Source organism: Hyla sarda, chromosome 4 (assembly GCF_029499605.1).
Source record: "Hyla sarda isolate aHylSar1 chromosome 4, aHylSar1.hap1, whole genome shotgun sequence".
Lineage (NCBI taxonomy): Eukaryota > Metazoa > Chordata > Amphibia > Anura > Hylidae > Hyla > Hyla sarda.
Window position 1 is genome coordinate 386,910,102 of NC_079192.1, and position 18,448 is coordinate 386,928,549.

Sequence of the window (18,448 nt, forward strand, 5' to 3'; positions counted from 1 at the left end):
TTAATAGGGTTTGTTTACAAATTATATTCCACTAGTAAGAAAAAAGCATAAAAGTATCAGTCGAATAATAGACCGTCTGCCCGGAAAGTAGGATACTTTTTAAGAGAGACAGAGATAAGTGTTATAAAACTATTGCTGTAAAGCTATCACTATCATATAAAAGTGAACCTATCAATTACCTTGTCACCTTTTAGTTTTACAACATTGGTCTAGTAGGACATGTCATACCGTTACGGGTGAACCATAAAACTACATTTGGGTGATTGATTTTGAGACACAAACCGAGCAAGAGGCAAAATATGTCTTCCTAATGTAAGACAGGTTCCTCCAGAATAGCCTTCCAAAAAATTTCAAAACTTTTTTTTACCTTCTTATTTCATATGCAGATGTGTCTGTATGAAAACATCAAGCCCACAGGCAGGTCACATCTACAGGGATGTTTCGGCCCATGACCACTGTAGATAACTCAACAGTTTATTAGATTACAGCTATTGAACAGCAAAGATGTGACATAATTGGGGCTTTGAATAAAAACTGTCTAGTTTTCAGACAGTGTAACCTTAGACTAAACATTCTAACAATTTATCAGATTTTTAACAATGGCTCCAGCTGTTTGAAATTCTGGTGCATCTTCAGCTTGTCTAGTCTAAGGGCCGAACTCCCACAAGAATCCGGATTCTGCGTAAAGAACAAACTTTTGTTTGGCTTAATCTGCTTAGAAAAGCCTGATAGTCAACAGCACTTGTTTCCGATGCTTGTTTCCACGGTCGAATTCTGTGTGAAGTATATTCGTTTACAAAATTCAGTGAGGAAATTCCTAAATGAAATCCCATAGCATGCGTGGGCACTAACTTCAGAACATTTTTAAGTTGGAACTTTCTCTTAAGCCAAAAATGTGCCCTAAGATTTGACCCATTTTTTTTTCACTCGCAGTGTCACATTTACACAATGCCCTCTTTCTGCCAACAATATGCCCACTTTAACGCAAATCCTGCTCCATGTCAAGCCAGTTTTTTCTGGGTGCCAACATTGCCAACATTGCAGACCCCTGGCCACGCCTCTCTGACTGTACATGACTTCTCAATAATGACGTTTTTAGGGAAATAAAAGGAGAGAATAAACATATGACGGTATGGCTGCAATATACAGTACATGTATACCACTTGTAGGCTATGTTCACTCGCTCCTTCCATTTTTAAAGAGGCATGTGAAAAATGAAAGAAGCGATCTGATTGGTTGCTATGGGCAACTCAGCAACTTTCCCTCTGGACGGGTTTTGATAAATCTCCCCCATTAGCGATATTATTCGTAAAAAATTGCCAGGGAGAGGTTAAGTAAAAAGAAAAAAAAGACCCCCCCCCCCCCTTAGCTTCCTCTTCCCGTGTCACTGCCCCTATAATGGAGTTCCACTCCTCACTGTCCGGCGCTTCTGGGTTTTCTGACCTGATGTCACTTGCCCACTGATCCAATCAGCGGCAAAAGCGATGCCCTTCTCCAGCCGCTGATTGGCTGAGTGGGAGTGTGACATCACATCCCCAAACCTTAATTCTGTACAATTTAATGGATTGTCTAGAATAAGGGGGAAAAAGGTCTTCTTTTATTTTCAACAGCACTACCTCTGTCCACAGGCTGTGTCTGGACGAGCCTATTCTCTATGGGTCTTATTGTCAAAAAATGTGACTCTGTTTTTCTCTGGACAACCCCCCCCCCCCCCCCCAGCCAATATTATTCTTCAATCACCTTAAAGGACTGACAAGTGGCAAAAACAAGATAAAGTAGGGCTTTCTGGAAACCTAACAGGAATAACAATTTGAACACTCCGTTCATTGACAGTGGTTAAGAGACTCATCATAAGTCCTTAAAGGATTACTGTCAGTAAAACCAACCCAACCTACTGTCATTTCATCTGTCACATCAGCACAATCCCATCTCTGACAATTATCAAGGGAGTTAAAGACACCCAGTGTCTGCTAAAAATAAGATCATCAGATACTGGGAAACTATTTCACCACCTCCCTTGCTTTTCATTGACAGCCATGTTGGATTAAATCTCAAGGGAACAGGAGTAATAGAACTTCACACGTCCCCACTTCATCCGGCAGGGATTTTGACAGACATGACTGTTGGGAAAAAGAATATGATTGAATATTTCAGTCCTTCAGTGAGGATCAATACTTAAGTCAATCATATTTTACACATTCTCTGGCGTGCGAGGGCCACGGCTAATACTTTTAAATAGCTCAAATGTCAGGGCTTCCAGACGTAATGGATTTAATTACGACAAATTTTCTAACAATGAATCGACTCCAATATCAATTAATTCATCAATGACCCATAATCAATAACCTGGATAAGAAATACTGAATATATTTAAAAAAAAGTATCCACATGCATTGTGGTCGGCCAGCACTATCGTAGAAGAGGTTGCATGACACTAGTAGGTAGGCAGCCATTGCCACTCTATAATGGATTAACTAAAACCAATCTAGCTTTCCATTCCTTTGCTTATAAGGTGCCAACACAGACCTGTTTGGATGCATACATTTGGTCGTAATTTTGCAATCCGTTTACGATAATACTGGTCTTATCAATGCATTACATTGACCAATTCATATGATGTGTCTATAGTAATCTCCACAGTCTACAGTGTATACAGAATATCTCTATAATCACTACCCTCTATGTGCAAATGAATGTTACTAAATCCATCATTTTATGGCTAATGCCCAATTGGTTGTCCAGGGACCGTGTGTGGATTGCAAGTGCTAATTTTATATCTCAGGGTAAAGGAAGGCAAGCACACATGGTTTGTAGGGTAATGTATGACTGCAGAGACAGCAGTGCAACTCTCAAGTAGACAGGTTAGACACATCAAACTCACGATACCCAGATACAGATTCTGATACTTTGAGGTTATGTTTACACAGCAGAATTTCCGAGAGGAATTCTGTGGAAACATTCAACTCCAAAATTCCACTGCAGCAGAGCCCCATTGATTTTAATAGGATTCTGCAACACTGTGCACAAGGCAGAAACATCTACCACAATCCCGATTTTGGCTTCCGCAGAGAAAATGTAAATGTTTATTGTTTCTGCCGGTTCTGCTTGGAAATGCATAGTTGTCTATGGAGACGGCGTGTTTCCAAGCAGTCCTAGCAACAGCAGAGAGTGCAGATTTGCGGAATGTTCCCCCGTGAGAAGATAGCCTGAGAGAGATTCCTCAGACTCAGCAATGTTATACCTTAGTAGCTGGGGCATGGGTAGAGGGTCGCTGCACAGTGGCTGCCGGCAGGTCAGGGGACCCCCATTTCCCACACAGGTGGGACGGATATCTATCAGAAAATTATGAGATATTCTGTTTCCAAGTTGAGATAGTTGTGACCTTGTTTCATAACCATTCTTGCTGTTTATGGGTGTTTGGGTGTCTGTTTTGAGACTCTAACACATACTATTTAAAGTGGTATTCCAGGATTTTTTTTATTTTATTTGACAGGGTCTGTAAAGTTAGTATAGTTCATAATATAGTGTCTGCACCTGTGTTTGAGGGCTAGTCTCACAATTCCTATGTGATCTTTGCCCCAATGTTTATTTTTAGCAGCATACAACATGAGTATGGTCTCGGGTTTTCCCAGTTTGCAGTGGGACATTACATCACTAGTCAGATGTTCAGAAGGAGTGTGTTTTTTCCTTCAATGGGTGGAGGGACTGCTGAGTGGGAGGGAGATCATTCTGCAAGAATTCTAGTTTTGCAACAGCGTGAGGCATCCCGGATAGAAAACAATGGTCTATTGCATTGAAGGGTTTAAGTGTGTGTTTTAATGGGTGGGGTGGCCGATGTGTTGGCTGGAGAAAAGTCACTTCACACTTACAAACAAGGAATTGTGAGACATGTAGTTTAAGGGAACAACTCAAACAGGAAATAGCCAGTTCACAAAAAGATAGCCTCAGGGTTATGGTAATCTCACAACATAGCTATTTAGCCCCAAGACAAGCGCAGATCTTTCCTAAGCATGTCCATTACTGTCTAACAGGTAAGTTCTAAAATCCCCCTGTGGTGGATAGCCCCTTCAAAGTTTCAGTACATAGCTCAGAGGGTATAAAAAAACAAGGCTTTTATACCTAAGCACCACCCTCCCATCTTTACTGCTCCTTCACCTATTATTCATCATTGTGAAGCCAGAGGTGAGGACATTGTAGACAGGATCCGAGAGGAACATATACAGATAATTAAAAATTAATTACCTTTCCTCCAAAATAACTTTTTAGTACAGAACATTAATTCCTTCTTTTCTCGTATAAATACATTGGAAGATAATTGCCTTTACTAATGGAGCTGTACTTGTGTTGATATGCCTAGACTGGTGAAGAAGTCCTATAGGCCTTGGCCTAGGGGTGAAAACATCCCCTTTTTTTCCGACGATTGTATTAATTTATTTACTTTCCAGGCTACAAGATTAGGAAGCACATGAAAGCAGTTTATTAAATGCAAATTAGAAATCATGTAATATTGCTGTAATTCATTTCCATTATAATCACACACATTGAATACAGGGATTGCTTTAGCAATATGACAGTGCCAACAGTACTCATTCCTGTATTTTCCAACCAGGGTGCCTCTGGCTGTTGCAAAACTACAACTCCTAGCATGACCGGATAGCCTTTGGCTGTCCAGGCATGCTAGGAGTTGTAGTTTTGCAACAGTTTGAGTCACACTGATTGGGAAAAACTGACTTATGAGCTCCTCCTGACTGGTATCCCCACGGTAGGGGACATGATGACTTCAATGATGCTCGTTATGCCTCCACTCACTCAAACTGTCTTGAGTGTCAGTCTGAGTGCAGGTGAGAAGCTCTGCACTCAGGCTGTCAATCATGACCAACTGATGGGGCGGAGACTGGGTCACGTTACTGCAAGCCTCAATGTCCACTTTTCCTTGACTGGAGGCCTATCATGGGGAGCCCTGTTCAACGTGGGGTTACATAAAGCTAAGAACAGCATCTGAACCTAGAAGCAAGTGTTCAATTTTTGTGTACCTCCACCACTGGGGAAATAAAATATTACATACAGTAAATCCCTTTGAAATTATCTGTACGGACATGCCAAGTCACCCATAGAACAAGATTCTATTTGTGTCACATCCATGGTAAGAAGCAGTGCAGACCGTTATCTCCCCTCAACCCCTGTCCCTATCTACTGGATAATCCACACTAAACAGCAGCCCCCAGTTTGACAACTTTCCCTACACTTGCTAAGTGCAGGGGGTATCAGGGAAATCATACAGGCCAGCACAGAAATACATGGGAAGAAAGGTACAAAATCAGCAGACAACAGGGTAAAATAGGGACCTGTCAGAGTAAAAAATCTATAACAATGGCAAGACAAGCAAGGGTCAAACCAGGAGCATAGTACAAAATTAGTAGGCAGGGTCAGGTCACAAGCAGAGGTCAGGTCACAGCAAGCACAAGGATGATGTGTTTGGATAAAGGGAAGAATCCACACACTGCCGTTCACTCCTCCTCACTTGCCGGGCCAGAAATGTCATTATTGCTGAATAGCCCTGCAATGTTCAAGGCCATCATCAAGAAAATGGTAGACACTGTCGACAGTGACATTAGCTAAGCCAGACACCTTCTTTGTCTTCAAATTAGCCATGATGAAGAAGGGAGCTGACTACGGACAACTCTCTATGGGCAACTTTCTACAAGCATTTCACGTGTCGGGATGAACAGGGGATTATGGTTAGGAGTCAGAACATCGGTGCTATATTCAGAATTAAAAGAACATAAGTATGTTTTATTAATTTACTTTTGGGCCACAGCTGAATAACTTTATTACATTCTTTAACCTTAGAAAACAAGTAAAGACAACATTCTATAATCATCTCCCATCTATGCCCAACATAAAATTACATGTTTAATATGTTTAAATATCTGTCAAACCAAGCGGCAAACTAATTAGAATGGTGAAATGTTGAAATTTACATGTGAATAGACATCTAGGGGTTTTTGTATTATCTTTATCATATCTCTTTAGGCTAAAGTGTAAGGCCTTCTTGTTTTTTGCATTTTGCTCCCCATGAGATGTTACATTCATTAGCCACATTGTTTGGGAACCGTAAATGACTAATAAACTGATTGTTGTGTTGCACAGAAAATAATATATTAATCTGACATTTCACTGAACACAAATAAAGAACTAATTTGACCTGGTTCTTTTCAGAGTTCCTGTACTTTTCTTATGACAAAATCAACGCTGTCACATGGTGTTTTTAAAGCAACACGTGAGAGGATAAAGGGCAGATTTTACCATCTCTTTTTACTGTAGCAGAACGTCATCCAGACTTGTCATTGCAGTAAGTAAAGTTGACTAGAACCATCATTTTGTGGCTTATTCCAAATTTCATCTCTAACATCCCCTTCTACATTCTTTTACCTGAATAAAGTTACATAGAAAAAAAAAATGTCATCTATAAAAATGAAAAATAATAATAACAATAATAATAATAATAATAATAATAAAAATAGTTCACATTCGACACAATCCTCTACTGCAACTGGTCTGCCCTTATTACATCTAAATTAAAGGACCAGAATGCTTTATCATCTGTATAATAAATGGGTGATGAAAATTAGATCATTTGGTGTTCAACTGTTAGAATCCCCACAACCCCCACAGCACATTGCTGTTTCCGTCAATGCCATAGACTTTGAATGGTATGGCAGGGCACATGCCTGGCTTCAAGCTACTTCTAGACTTGAAGGTTATACCCCACATATTCAGTATTTACTATTTATTCAGTAGATAGGTAATAGATGTTTCTGGCCGTAATAACCATTAAGGTAGGAATTCAGGTCTTTGGTAATTTTACAGTTTTTCGCCTCTGGTCTTAACATAACATTCCTAATAGTCTGCCTGTAACATCGACAGTTGGCGGCCGCTGACACCCACTGATTCCCTCGACTGACCTGCACGCTCGTCTCTCCCTCCTCACTGCATGCTCCGGATTCCCTCTGCTATACTGTTGCAGGTGCTTACAGTTTCTAGTGCGTACCATATGGGCCATGTGTGTGCACACTGTCTTTTTAAGGGTTCATGCACATCCCTAATCCTTGCCCTCCTCCAATCCCTGCCAGGCACTGCCTATATAACTATATTAGTATTGATATATTAGCTTAAAGCCACAGGTTAGGTCTCCCAATTCATTAGTATCACAACGGTAAAAGGGAACCATATAATCAGATAATATTAAAACTTCACTTTTAATGTAGTTATTAAAAAACAACAAAAACAAACCAAAAATAACTCACTAGTGCACAAAAATCTTATTACGGACCGCCACCAGCTTGTCACTGCATAAATATCCACTTATGGACAGTCCTATAATTTTGACTGGAGTGCTGTCAACAATATTTCCTTATAGGGCTCTTATCCCCAGCAATTCATCCATTCCGGGGGAAGTTAAGTGCCTCTGATATATTCGCACAAAATCCCTCGGCCATAAAAGTGCAGATTTTAACTCGATCAGTGCTAGCATCAAAATATTCTCCTTACAGTCGATAAGGTGCTTTATAGATCAAAGTTCATCAAAGTAATCAGTGCATTTCATTCCATAGAACTCTCCATTATCATAGTCCTTGCAGCAGCACCTGGATATTGCACTTCACACAACAGCATGTCAATATTGCACTCATCGCTGGCAGCAACAACACTTTCATGTCCCACTGGACTCTATATTATCACAGTCTTGTTAGCAGCATCTGAGAATTGCACTTAGTATAGCAGCATATAGACATTGCACTTCTCCCTTTATTAGTACACCTTCAGAGCAGCAATAGTCCTCCAGTAGGCAGCTAAATAGTGAGACTTATCCTGTAGCGGAGTCTCAATCATTGCACTTGCCCTATTTGCAACTCCTAGTCAGACAACACATCAGTGTTGATCCACAACATATTTACGTATCTGTCACGTGTCCAGATGGGTCCTATGCGTTTCCTTTGCCATCAGTCATCAGGGACTGGCGTCTCTGCATTTTACAGTGTGTCCGAATCTCTGTGTGTGGCTCTGGTGGTGGCCGTACACTGAAAAATCGGTTTGCGCTGTTTTTTAAGCCCATAACTCCTCCCCCGCAGTCACATGACTCCCTCGGCCCAGGTACTGCGCGTCATAGATGCGCCGCTTACCTGCGTAGAGGATTCGGAGTATCCTGCTCCGGGGGAGGATTTGATGTATGTCAGGTAGCGATTCACGCCTCATACTGACAACTGGCAGTCTTGACAACCACTCGTTTGTATTCCAATCCTCGATACTAATGCCATTGAAGACATACTTCTCTGATCAGGTAGATCTTATATACACTTCATATTTTCTTATTCATACCAAGTCAGTATCGCAGATAGTAGCATGTAGATGTAACATATTTGAAAGAGATCCAAATACTTATTAGGTTTCTTTTGCCCAGAATCAGTAAATGCACATTTTCACCCTATTCCTTTCCATAACATCTGACGTAGGGTTATATAAAACTTGATTTTGGTTTGTTTTTGTTGTTTTTTATAGCTACATTAAAAGTGAAGTTTTAATATTATCTGATTATAAGGTTCCCTTTTACCGCTGTGATACTATATACCTATGTTCCACCCATTCTCTGGTGCCTGAGCAATATTGTAGTTACTGTGGAAAAGGTGTCTGTACCTGTGTTCCTATTTACAGACCTGTTCTTGTTATCCTGACTTTTTCCCTGCTAGATCCTCCAGTACCTTGCAGATCTCCTATGTATGGCAAGAAAGGATTCCAGGTACCAGCTGAGATTGTGTGCAGCCAGAATAGCAGCATGGTCAGAGATGGGAAAACTGGTCCGGGAGTGTAACAGAAGTTCATAGTAAACAATCCACAACATCATACACTGGAGGGACAGCATAAGTACAAAGTAACAGGCAGGAAATGTAGTCTGCAAACGTTATTAAATCAGCATTAAAAGATACATGTAAAAATAGCACAGCAGTAGCTGACACGTCTTGGATACCCCTTAGTTCTATCTTAGTTAAACAGACTTTGTGGTAGATTTTGTAGGTCTAATCCTAGACATGAAATTTAGAGGGAGCCAAAGTGAAATTGAAAACATAGCCTAAGATTTCAAAAAGTGATTTCAATCTAGTAGAATCCATCTGAGCCATTGCTTATGAAATGTATCAGTATAGTCGATAACTCACATCAGGCCAATCTTTCAGTATAGCCATCAAGTGTTTTTCTAGCCATAAACTCTAATCCTGTTCTTCAGGTTCCATGTGTTAATATAATAAACAGATAATAATACATGGGTGGATATTTATACAAAGGATTCAATCAACACAAGACATGCCGGATATTATGTAAAATCAACAAGTGAAACCAACAACCTGTCCATATGCAAGGTGTGCCATGCACTGCCCATGAATTGCCTAATTTCACTTTCAGGTTTCTTATGTCCTATTTACATGTACTGTACAGTAGTAACCAAAGCACATTGCATAAAAATTATTCCTAGGTACAACTCCCTATATAACATTTTGTGAAATTATTTCAGAAATGTCAGTACCAAACAACATCAAGACACTGTGGTATTCATTTATCAAAAATGTATAGTATGTGCATGGTATATCCATATTCACATCATTCATACTTGCAAAAGCTATACTTTTCATAGTAGATATTGCAGTATTGTCCATGTTACTTAATTGGGAAAGACAGAACAGCACAACAGACACAACCATCTATTTGTGTTACGCCTAGCGCTCCGGGTCCCCGCTCCTCCCCGGAGCGCTTACGGCGTCTCTCTCTCCGCAGCGCCCCGGTCGGTCCCGCTGACCAGGAGCGCTGCACTGTCATGGCCGTCGGGGATGCGATTCGCACAGCGGGACGCGCCCGCTCGCGAATCGCATCCCAGGTCACTTACCCGTTCCCGTCCCCTGCTGTCATGTGCTGGCGCGCGCGGCTCCGCTCTCTAGGGCGCGCGCGCGCCAGCTCCCTGAGACTTAAAGGGCCAGTGCACCAATGATTGGTGCCTGGCCCAACTAGCTTTATTGGCTTCCACCTGCTCCCAGACTATATCTGATCTCTGCCCCTGCACTCCCCTGCCGGATCTTGTTGCCTTAGAGCCTAGTGAAAGCGTTACTGTGTTTGTCCATACTGTGTACTTGACCTCCTGCTATTACCTTATTGACTACGATCCTTGCTGCCTGCCCCGACCTTCTGCTACGTCCGACCTGCTTCTGTCTACTCCCTTGTACCGTGCCTATCTTCAGCAGTCAGAGAGGTTGAGCCGTTGCTAGTGGATACGACCTGGTCACTACCGCCGCAGCAAGACCATCCCGCTTTGCGGCGGGCTCTGGTGAACACCAGTAGTGACTTAGAACCGGTCCACTAGCACGGTCCACGCCAATCCCTCTCTGGCACAGAGGATCCACCTCCTGCCAGCCGGCATCGTGACAATTTGTTGGTTACCGTATGTCAGCCAGAAGTAAATTGCCCTTAACCAAGGCTAACCCTATATAAATTAGTTATAAATTAGTTATAAAGTTATAAATTGTCCAGTACCTTGATCTGTACATAATGTTTGGTTGTTACTTAGTTTTGTGTTAGATGGGAGTGTTTGTTCTGTCGTGATAATTGGGTTATAGCATTTATTGGTTTCAAATTGAAGACACAGTTTAGTTGGGACTGTACACTGTTGTATCAGCCGTTGGAAGTCAACAAAGAAAACGGTGTTCAGGAACCCAGACGGGTAAGGGCCAGGATCCTTATATTAAACAACTATTAATGTACATGTCTGTATACTGTTTAGTCCACAAGAGGTAAACTAGCTATGCTCAGCACCTCTAGTTTACCCACAAAGTACTGGTCCTTTGAAACAACTCAGCATTGTTTAGACATCTCTGGATACTGTTATCAAAGAGTTAAGGAGGGATGCAGAGAATCCCTTCTTAACACTTTCCTGGCTGGGCAGGAGGTATCAATTTATGCCTCTTGCCCAGCTGAGCTCTGAAGTCAAAGCTCTGAGCTGGCCTGATGCCAGCTGGAGTCTTGACCCCAGTGCACTAAACAGTGTTCCACTAGGCAGCTCTGTATAGTGCAGTGTTTCCCAACCAGGGTGCCTCCAGATGTTGCAAAACTACAACTCCCAGCATGCCTGGACAGCCAAAGCTGTCCAGGCATTCTGGGAGTTTTAGTTTTGCAACACCTGGAGGCAATCTGGTTGGGAAACACTAGTATAGTGTATGTCTGGTAGATAAGTGTACCAGGTGCAGCATATTTGGATAGCCTGCAATGCAAATCTGTGCAATGCAGGCAATCCAAAAACTCTTGATACATGAAGGTCAGCTGCAAAAATGATGGTCAGTGACCTTAGTGTAAAACACCAAAAGTCACAGACAATGATTCATGATCAAATTTTCAACAAGAATGAGGGTCCTGCTCGCAAGAGCTTAAAATCTATGAGTAATTGGAATGATGGTCCAGCCATATTTTACTTATAGGAAACCACATAAAAAAAGGTGGTCTAAACACAGATTATACATGCCTCAAACTTATTAAACAACATGAGCCACTATGCTAAATCTGGCGCAAGTGTACCGGGGCGCAACAAAGGCCCCAAACAGAAGCCCAGAAGAAGATGTGAACATAGCCTTATAATGTACAGTATGTCCACCTGGTTGGGTCATATTGGTACATTTGACAAAACTATGTAATAAGTGGTTATCATTTTTGTTGTAGTGTTGTAGTGTTGTGATGTTTTGTTTGTTTATTCCGGCAATATTTGTTATATCAAACTGGTGACATAACCACGTCCTTATTGGGTGTTACATCAATATAGTTTTACAACCTACACAATTCTATAACCATATAGCCAGATATTATGTAAAACAAATAAGTGAAACCGATATGACTTGAATCTCTTCATCAGAGGTGTGCCATGCGCTGCCCTTTTACTTCCTGATTTCACTTTTATGTTTTTTCTGTGTCCTAGTTACATGTAATAACCTAAATACTTGACATTAAAATAACTTCCAGGTATAATATATTTAAAAAGGAAAATTAATTTTTTTTTCAGAATGTCTGTCTGGAAAATATCATATGAAGTCTTTCTGATACCAAATCTGAGTGTTTTCCATAGCGACTATCTCAGCTAGGTCTTGTTAACTGCGTTAGCATTCTGAATTATTATTATTTTGTAGGAACGTCTCACATTTTTCAATTTTCAACAGTTTACTTTACACTCCCCCCCAAGAGATCTTCCATTCTCATATTCCCAAACTATAGTCTTTCTCAACAAAAACATTTTTTTTTCTGCAAAAAATACAGCATTAGCAGTGTTGAAAAATAAAAAAAAACTGTATTACCTAAGCAGTTCGAATTGTACAAGTGTTTTGTTTTTTTTTATTCCGAGAAGGCGTTGAAGTCTTTATCCTGTTATACCTCGCATTAATACGGCACAAAACTCGGATTAAAGGCAATGCACATAGAAAATGTGAGCAGTAAATGAAATACTTAAATGAAGTTTACAGGGACTGTCACCTCTTTTTCATACGGACTGTTATGATCTTTGGATAATCAACAGTAAAGCCGCCGGAGTATAGGGGTCATAGGCCAGCCATTTTGTAAAGCTTCTGATAATGGCTAGCTTACTGATTGCTGTTGAGAGTCTAAAAGACAAGGCTATTAAAAAAAAAAAAAAGTATATAAAGGTGTTAAAAAGCAAAAAGAAACTTGCGTCTAATATTGGCTCACGGCCGCCTTGCATTATTAAGTCCTTCCAAACAAAAGTGAGAGGAAAAAAATATAAAAATATAGAATTATGTTTTTTCCTGCTGTTTAAAGAGCACATACATATGCAGTAGCAAAGTATACAGAATGTATTCAGCCGCATCATTCCCTTTCAAGGGAATCAAGGATCATATTTGGTGGAAGTTGGAGAAAACTTACAAAAGCCAAAGAAGAACATATAAAACATATAAAGTATTTTCCTGAGATTTAAAGGGATACTGCGCCCATAGACATCTCATCCCCCCCCATCTCGGTTGCGGCACCCCAGACATCCAGTGCATTGAGTGAACTTCGCTCCGTGCCAGATGGCTGGTGTTGCGGGGACGGAGGCTTGTGGCTTCGCAATCACGCCACGCTCATGACGTCATAGCCATGCCCCTCAATGCAAGTCTATGGGAGGGGGTGTGACGGCCATCACGCCCCCTCCCATAGACTTGCATTGAGGGGGCGTGACCGTGACATCACGGGCGGGCCGCGGCCGTTACGTCACAAGCCTCCAGTGTGGCACCCGGCGCTCTAAATGAACGCCGGGTGCAGCAGGGTTATAGCGGGGGTCCCCAGCGGTGGGACCCCTGCAATCTGACATCTTATCCCCTATCCTTTGCATATAAGACATTTAGGGGCAAAGTACTTCTATAAACTCAGATCCAAAGTGCCAGTGCCAGGACCAAGTATATATTCAAAAGACGACTATATATATATATATATATATATATATATATATATATATATATATATATTCCATGATAGAGAGAGATTTTTAGACATGTACATTGAACAAACTGGTAAACTTGGAAACTACACTACAGTATCTAATACAGTGAAATCTCCCTTAGTGGACACCTCCCAATAGTGGACAGTTTTTAATTCCCCGGCAGAGTCCCATAAGATTTAATACATTTGACCCTCCGAATAGGGGACATTCCCAATAGCGGACACGGACACACCCAATAGGGGACAATAGGGGACAAAACACTTCAATTAGGGGACAAAACATCCCCAATAGGAGACAATAGGAGACAAAACAATTCCATTAGGGGACAAAACACCCCCAATAGGGGACAATAGGAGACAGAATACTCCATTAGGGGATAAAACACCTCCAATAGGGGACAATCAAGCTTATGTGCCATCCCTACCTTATACACAGGGCCACCGTCAGTAGGAACAGCCAATACCCCAGTAAGAGGCCCAGACCAATGGCCCCTGCTGCACCCCTGCAGAAGCCCCAGCACAGAAGCAGAAGACCGATGTTTAAATAGTGGTGTTCTGCTTCTTTACGTCCGACAGACACATCATTCATCCTCCTCCTCCTTCCCTGATCCCCCCAAGCCACTTTATTCTCCTGTGCCAAATCACCCCCCCCCTTTATTACCCCTGTGCCACATCATTTCCTCTTGATTCCCCTGTGCCACTTTATTCCACTGTGCCAAATCATTCCCCCTTTATTACCCCCTGTGCCATTTAACTCTTTTATAGCCCTCTTTGCAAATTCATCACCCCCTCTTTACCACCCCCTGTGCCATTGTATTCCTCCTTTATCCCCTGGTGCCACTTTACAAAGAGGGGGGAGGGGGTGATGAATTTACAGAGGGTAATGAAGGGGGACGGGATCAAGGGAAAATTATGTGGCACAGGGGGTAAGGGGGGGGGGTAATTTGGCACAATGCATGGGGGAATAAAATGACACAGGGTATAAAAGGGGAGAAATAAATGATACACGGGGGGGAATAAGGGGAGATTAAACGACACTAGGAGATTATACTGTAATATTGCTTTTTATTGTGTTTTATAGGTAATTACACTCTGGAGTGAGTACAGGACAGTAGTCTGTCATTTAGGAACAATTTTAAGCCTTTCTCCCAATATGGGACATCTCTCAATAGTGGACACTTTTTTTATTCCCTGTGAGTGTCCGCTATTGGGAGATTCTACTGTATAGGCATTGGGACACTTACTCATTACACCTACAGGGCCTTTTAGGAAATTCCTTTTTAGATCCTTAGATATTAACATAGAGTTAGTGCCCCCTTTACAGCTTCCATTCATACTTTTGAGAAGAATTATCATAAAATCTATTTCTAGAGTTAGACACTAATGTTGGTCAAGAGCTTGCTTGGTCATGTTGGCTTACTATCTTTATAGCTTATTCCAAAGGTGTTGAATGGGCTCTGCATGGGCCAGTGAAGTTTGTCCTCATCATTCTTTATAGTTCTTGCTTTTGGTCACACTGGAACAGAAAAGGGACAAAACCAAAGTGTTCCCACAAAGTTGGAAGCATATGATTGGTACTGAATAATTAAGTTTTCGTTTTTTTACTGGAACTAAGAGGCCTATGCAACTTCTAAAAAAAAAAAAAAAAAATCTAGCATCATCTCTCCTTGCAACACTTATTGCAATGTAGACAGGCAGGAAATATTCTCCTAATTCACCAAATCAAGATCTTATAGTCCATTCAACAATCCCAGATCAAATCACCCAGATCGAACCATCCATTAGACTGCTAGATAGAGAAGTGGGATCCATCACTCCACAGAACGTGTTTCCACTACTTCAGAGGCAGTGGTATCATGCTTTACGTTACTTCATCCCACGTTTGGTGATGTAAGGCTTAAATGCAGCTAGTCAACCATGGAAACCCATGTCATGATGCTCCTGGCAGAGCATGCTGACTTTATTGGCAGATGAGGTTTGAAACTTTGAAGTTACCCAACCAGCCAAGCTTTGGAAGCTTTTGATAACTAGATGCATTAACAATCGGCAACCATGCTCTGTAACCTTACATGATCTTCACTTGGGAATGAGTTGTTGTGGTTCCTTAACATTCCGACATTTTAATAATATCACTCACAGCTGATGGTGGAGGATCAAGGAGAGAAGAATATTAGCAAGCGGTGTTGTGTGTAGTACCATGTGCAGCGGTGGCAGTACCAGAATGGAATTCAGTGAGCTCTTTACAATGACCAATTCTTTCACAATTGTTTATCAAAACAACTGCATTGGTAGGGGTTGGATTAAAAAAAAAAAAACAAAAAAAAAAACTGGCTTTAGGACTGAATGAAACACCTGAATTCAATGATTAAAGGGAATCTGTTGTATTCGCTGCTAAGAACTTGTTGGATAGATGTTCGGGTATGACCGTACCCTTCCAGGAAATGATTCTGGTTGTCAAACTTATAAAAACATCCTTTATATTTCTCAGCCAAGTATCAACGAGGCGGGGCAGAGCTCCGCAAGTGCAACAGTCTGCCATGTCTTCATGCTTATCCACGCCCTTCTGGCCTCTCATTGATTGACAAACAGGGTCCTGTATTATATCAGTCAAGGAAGGGGTTATAGTTGAGGGTGAGCAAGCAGGCATACCAGGCTGTTGCACTTGAAGAGTGTGGCCCTGCCTCCTTGACAATTTGTTGACAAATAAAAAGTATAATTTTATAGGTTTGGCAGCCACCATCAGCTCCAGGAAGGATACAGTTTACTTTTATACCTGAACAGCTATCCAATGTGTATGCAGCTCAAAGAAGGATCTGGCATGCTGAATTTCAACTGACCCCAACCCTTTTGTATTCAGAGTGATAATCTGCCACCAGAGCTATCTTGCAGCTGCTTATCCCCCCCCCCCCCCTCTCTCCATTCAGAAGTCATGAACCTTCGACCGAGTCGGACATTCATGTGTTTATATAGAAGGATTCGGAGAGAGAGGTGTCAGCTGAATAAGCATTTGACAGACAGCTATCTAGGGGGTATGCCAGTGGTCTCCAAACTGTAGACTTCTAGATGTTGGACATTCAGATGTTGAACCTTCATATGTTGGACCTCTAGATCAAGCATAGGCAACCTTCGGCACTGCAGATGTTTTGGACTACGTCTCCCATGATGCTCTTTGCTCAGCCGAAATGCTGAAATGCTGCCAAAGTATCATGGGAGTTGTAGTCCAAAACATCTGGAGTGCCGAAGGTTGCCAATGTCTGCTCTAGATGTTGAAAATCTATAACTCTCAATATGCCCAGACAGCCAACGGCTGAGAATTGCAGATTTGCAACATCTAGAGGTCCATAGTTTGGAGACACTTGGTATATGGGCAACTTAACAGGCCACTATGGCTGGATAGACAATGAATGTGTGGCAGCTGTCTGCTGATCCGTGAAGCCAATGGGTCAAGCTCAATTTTTTTTTCTATATAAATCCCTTTGATACAAAAAGCTTCTCCATGATGTAATTTTTGATCCAAACAAGTTGATAGTTTCATGTAAGTAGCATCATAATGACATCACCTGAACATCTTTAGTAGTTGTAACCATCGTCAACTGTGAGAGAAAGGTTGAACCTTACTCATAGCTACAGTGTCCATATTAGGACATCCTAAGGCATCATCCTGAACTCCGTCCTCTCTCATGCAAAACTCTGTCCTCCCACCTCCCTCAGGCAAAACTCCCTCCTCCCTCAGGCAAAACTCCGTCCTCACTCAGGCAAAACTCCCTCCTCCCTCAGGCCAAACTCCCTCCTCTTTCCTCCCTCAGACAAAACTCTGTCCTGCCTCAGGGGAGCATAAATGTATAGTGCAGTGTTTCCCAATCAGGGTGCCTCCAGCTGTTGAAAAACTACAACGCACAGGTGTGAGGCAGGGCAGAGTTTTGTCTGAGGGAGGAGGGAGTTTGGTCTGAGGGATGAGGGAGGACATAGTTTTGTCTGAGGGAGGAGGGAGTTTGGTCTGAGTGATGAGGGAGGAAGGAATTTGGGCTGAGGGAGGTCAGAGTTTTGTCTGAGGGAGGAGGGAGTTTTGGATGAGGGAGGAGGAAGGACAGAGTTTTGCCTGAGGGAGGACAGAGTTTAGGATGATGCCTAATGATGTCCTAATATGGACACCGTACATAGCTTTCTACTCTTAAGATAAGGATATCACTTGGTCTATGATCTTGTTTGGTGGGATACATTGTAATATCTAAGGAGATAGAAGAAGAATTGCTACTTACTTTGCATACTCTATAGTTATATTAAATGGCAGGATCTCAAGCCTTCAGCATTACTTCCCTCCTCTTTAGAGCTAGAAAACACAATCTGGTAATCAGTAAAGTCCCAGCAACTAAATGCATTGATCTCCATGTTTCGTTCGTGAACCCCCCGGAGATTAATAGATAACAGAATAACAGACTGACCTCAATGTATTACACTGGAAGAACAATCTCCATGATCATCTCATCTCAATCTCCTTGGATGTGAGCCGAATATACAAAGAGATAAATGCTATATATTGCCACAGCTAGTTGACTGTTCCTTTTTTTTTTTTTTGCAGGCAGTTCTTTATCCAATGTATGTTAATGCTGATTGCATAGTGCACAGTCTGCTCCCAATGAAGACCAGGGCATGTAAATCCCACCAGTATTTCCACTGTAGGGTCATAAATAATCTTATATAGAACATCTATTTAAATAGAGGTTTATGAGATTAGAAACAGTGGCCTATTGAACCGAACACTGTAATCTGCAAACAAAGCACATGGGCAAGGGTGGGGATGTTTCAGGGGGAGACCTTTTTGGTAATCCTATACAAGCATTATGTAATTAAAGTGTACCTGTGCTTAGCAAAAACTTTTTATATAATGTAGATAATACCATTATATGTATATTTGCAATATACATTGGTTAAAAAA

The 18,448-nt window shown here is 41.6% G+C and overlaps 1 long non-coding RNA gene across 1 annotated transcript; it reads right to left on the reverse strand.

Moving 5' to 3' along the window:
- Window positions 1-5,374: 5,374 nt before the first annotated feature.
- Window positions 5,375-18,107, reverse strand: LOC130367100 (uncharacterized). Its single transcript, XR_008892077.1, has 3 exons — window positions 17,955-18,107; window positions 17,772-17,842; window positions 5,375-6,432 (listed from the first exon to the last, which is right to left on the reverse strand). It is a non-coding gene; the product is annotated as an uncharacterized LOC130367100 (long non-coding RNA).
- Window positions 18,108-18,448: the final 341 nt, after the last annotated feature.